Genomic DNA, 4,514 nt, shown 5'->3' with positions numbered 1-4,514 from the left:
GGAAGCAGTATTGGTTCCCCAGGTGTCTGGGGCCCCAAGACTAGGAATGGCGCAGGGCCCAAACTAGGAGTATAGAACGGCGAGGGGGGGGATGGAAGGGTGAATGTCGCTTAGGGAGTCCCGGCGCAGAGAGCTGCGCTATAGACTTACCCCAAGAGGCCTGAGGATAGTCCAAACTTTAGTTTTAAGTAACCTTTCCTACAGTGCAACAGAAGAGACTCTTCAGGAAGTATTTGAGAAGGTAACTTTTATCAAAGCGCCCCAGAACCCAAACGGCAAATCTAAAGGGTAAAATTTATAGAATTTGCTTCGTTTGAAGATGCTAAAGAAGCTTTAAACTCCTGCAATAAAATGGAAATTGAGGGCAGAACAATCAGACTGGAGTTGCAAGGACCCAGGGAATAGCCTAATGCAAGAAGTCAGTCATCCAAAGCTCTGTTTGTCAAAGGGCTGTCTAACCACTGAAGAGACCTTAAAAGAATCATTTGAGGGCTCTGTTCATGCAAGAATAGTCACTGATAGGGAAACTGGGTCCTCCAAAGGGTTTTATTTTGTAGACTCAATAGTGAAGAAGATGCCAAAGCTACCAAGGAGGCCATGGAAGATGGTGCAATTGATGGAAACAAAGTTACCTTGGATTGGGCCAAGCCTAAGGGTGAAGGTGGCTTTGCTGGCCATGGTAGAGGCACAGGAGGCTTTGGAGGCCGAGGTGGAGGCAGAGGAGAAAGAGGCAGATTTGATGCCAAGAGCTGGGGAGGATTTGGAGGTTGAGGAGGCTTCTGAAGTGGCAGGGGAGAAGGAGGAGGAGGAAGAAGAGGAGGAGGAGGGGGAAGAGGGGGAGGAGGATGAGGAGGAAGAGGAGGAGGAGGAGGAGGAGGAAGAGGAGACTTCAAACCACAAGGAAAGAAGACGAAGTTTGAATAGTTTCTTCTGTTTCTGTCTTTCCTCCTTCCATGTGAACGAAAGGACTCTGGGTTTTTACTCTGTTGCCTGTTCAATGACAGAGCTTTCTGAGGACATTCCAAGACAGTGTGCAGTCCTGTAGCCTACTTGGAATCCATATAGCTAACATTTCAAGAGAGATACCCTGTTGGTTTTGACTGGATATTGATATAAACTTTTTTTTTTGTCTTTTTGAGACAGGGTCTCCCTCTAGCCCCAGCTGGCCTGGAACTCACTATGTAGACCAGGCTGGCCTTGAACTCACAGAGATCTGCCTGCCTCTGCCTCCTGAGTGCTGGGATTAAAGGCATGTGCCATCACACCCGGCCTTGATGTAAACTTTTTAAAGAGATGAGTGATATAGTTAACCTTACCTGTAAGTTTTAATTTATATTGTTTCATCCCATGTACAAAATCATTTTTTTCCTACAAATAGTGGGGGGGGGGTGTTTGTTTTGTTTTTTGGGGGGTTGTAAAAGAATGTTTTATCATGATTTTTGCTTCAGTGACTTTAGGACAAATTAAAAGTCCTAAACTCTGGTGCCAGACTCATACTTCTTAAATGTTTCTCTTGCTGAAGATGCTGAAGAGCCTGGTAAACAAATTCTGCTATCCAGACCGACTTCACCCAGTGGAAATTCTCAATGCAGTGCTTAATGCTTTCAAGAATCGTTGCCATAAATGTGGAAACAGTAGTTGGGGGAGGCCAGCAGCTTCTGTTTAGCCTTGGTGGTGTCTGGTTCCTCCTTGCTTCCCACTTACTGCATGTGAACCTGCAAAGGCCAAAAGAGGGCATGGATCCCTTGAAACTGGAGTTACAGATGGTTGGCTGCTATGTGGCTGTTGGGAACTGAACCCATGTCCTCTGAAAGAGCAGCAAGGGCTCTTAACCACCAAGTCCTCTCATGGTGGTTAAATGCTTCTCAGTTTTTATAATAAAACACAAAAGCAAAAAAAAAAAGAATCTAGTTTCATTCTTCTACAGGTGGAGATCCAGTTTTGCAAGCACCATTTGTTGAAGATGCTGTCTTTCCTCCATTGTGTGTTCTTCATACCTTTGTCAAATATCAGGTGGCTGAAATTGCATGTACTCAGGTTTGGGTCTTCAATGATGTTCCATTGATCTATATGTCTATTTTTGTGCAAGTACCATGCTGTTTTTATGAATATCGCTCTGTAGTATACTTTGAGATTTGGTATAGTAATCCCCCCAGTGCTGCTCTTTGTGCTCAGCATTGCTTTGGCTATCTGGGGTCTTTTGTACTTCCATAAGAATTTAAAGATGATTTTTTTCTAATTCTGTGAAGTAGGTCATGGGAATTTCGATTGGAATTGCACTGAATCTATATATTGCTTTTGGTAGGATGGTCATTTTCACAATATTAATTCTTCTAATCCATGAGCATGGGAGGTCCTTCCATCTCCTGGTGTCTTCCTTAGTATCTTTGTTTAATGATTTAAAGTTTCCATTGTAGAGATCTTTGGTGTCTTTGGTCAGATTTATTCCAAGATATTTTATTTATTTATTTTTATTTGCAGCAGTTGTGAATTCTCTGCACTCTTTGGTATATAGAAAGGCTACTGATTTTTGTGGATTGATTTTATAACCTGCCACTATACTGAAAGTGTTGATCAGTTCTAGGAGTTTTCTGGTGGAACTTTTGGGATCTCTTAGGTATAATATCATCTGCAAAAAGGTGAGCATTTGACCTCTCCTTTTCCAGTTAGTACTCCTTTAATTTCCTCCTCCTGCCTTATTGCTCTAGCAAGAGTTTCAAGCACTATGTTGAAAAGGAGTGGAGATGGTGGACATCCTTGTCTGGTTCCTGATTTCAATGGGAATGCTTCCAGTTCTTCTCCATTTAGAATGATGTTGGCTGTGGGTTTCTTGTATATAGCTTTAATTATGTTGAGGTATGCTCCCTCCAGTCCAATTCCCTCTAGGACTTTGAACTCATATCTATGCTGAATTTTGTCAAAAGCCTTTTCTGCATCTATTGAAATGACAATGTGGTTTTTGTCTTTGAGTTCATTTATATGATTAATGACATTTATTGACTTGTGTATATTGAACCATCCCTGTATCTCTGGAATAAAGCCTACTTGATCGTGGTGAATGATCTTTTTGATGTCTGTATGCAGTTTGCAAGTACTTTGTTGAGAATTTTTGCATCTATGTTCATTAAGGTTATGGGGCTATGGTTTTCTTTTTTGGTTGTGCCTTTACCTGGTTTGGGTATTAGAGTGATGCTGGCTTCATAGAAGGAATTTTGGAGTTCTCACTCTGTTTCTATCATTTTGAATAACTTAAGTAGCATTGATTGGAGGTCTTCTTTAAATGTCTGGTATAATTCTGCTGTAAATCCATCTGGGTCTGGGCTTTTTTTAGATGGGAGGCTTTGTATTACTGTTTCAATTTCCTTATATGTTATGGGTCTGTTTAAACTGTTGATCTCTTGGTTTAACTTTGGTGGTTCCCATGATTTTAGATATCCATCCATTTCCTTTAGATTTTCAAATTTAGTATAGTATAGGTTTTTAAAATATTCCCTTATAATGGTCTGGATCTTTTGAGTGTCTGTTGTGATGTTTCCTCTTTCATCTCTAAGTTCGTTGATTTGGATTTGTATGTTCTTTCTTTTGATTAACTGGGCTAAGGGTCGGTCTATCTTGTTTAGCTTTTCAAAGAACCAGCTCTTAGATTCACTGATTCTTTGTATTATTTTCTTTGTTTCTATTTCATTAATTTCTGCTCTGATTTTTGTTATTTCTTCTCTTCTTATGGGTTTGGGCTTCATTTTTTTCTTACCTTTCCAGCCTCTTGAGTTGCAGTGTCAGGTCATTTATTTGGGTTCTTTCTGATTTTTTAATGTAGGCACTTAGAGTTATAATCTCCCCTCTTAGGACTGCTTTTAAAGTGTCCCAGAGGCTGTGTTGTGTTGTATTGTCCTTTCCTTTGAATTCCAGGAATTCTTTTATTTCTTTCTTAATTTCTACTTTGATGCACTCATTGTTTAGGAGTGTGTTGTTTAATCACAATGAGTTCATGTAGTGACTATGGTTTCATCCAGTGTTGGTTTTGAGCTTTATTGCATTGTGGTCTGATAGAATTCATGGAATTATTTCCATTTTTTTTATTTGTTGAGGTTTTTTTGTGGCCTAGTATGTAGTCAATTTTTTAAAAAGTTCCATGGAGTGCCAAGTAGAAAGCGTATTCTTTGGTGCTTTGGTGGAATATTCAAAAGATCTCTGTTAGTTCCACTTGACAAATGGTATCATTTAATTCAGATGTCTCTCTGTTTATTCTTTGTCCAGCTGACCTGTCTAATGGGGACAGTGGGTATTGAAGTTCTCCACTATTACTAACTTGGGGTTGATCTGTATCTTAAAGTCCTATAGTGTTGTTTTTATAAATTTAGGTGCACCAGAGTTTGGTGCATATATGTTAAGGATTGTAATATCTTCTTGGTGGTATTGTTCCTTTGATCAGACTGAAGTGACCCTCCTTGTTTCTTAGTGCCATTTGCTTGGAATATTCTTTTCCATCCTTTCACCTTAAGGAAGTGTCTGTC

At 39.9% G+C, this 4,514-nt stretch overlaps 1 pseudogene; it reads left to right on the top strand.

Moving 5' to 3' along the window:
* The window catches only part of LOC103732924, a 15,005-nt pseudogene extending 14,081 nt beyond the window's left edge, over positions 1–924 (top strand).
* The last annotated feature ends 3,590 nt before the right edge of the window (positions 925–4,514 follow it).

This window comes from Nannospalax galili, unplaced genomic scaffold (assembly GCF_000622305.1).
Source record: "Nannospalax galili isolate Female #2095 unplaced genomic scaffold, S.galili_v1.0 scaffold72, whole genome shotgun sequence".
NCBI classification, from domain to species: Eukaryota; Metazoa; Chordata; class Mammalia; order Rodentia; family Spalacidae; genus Nannospalax; species Nannospalax galili.
Note: the sequence above shows the minus strand (reverse complement) of the source record. Positions and strands in the feature narration are given on the sequence as shown.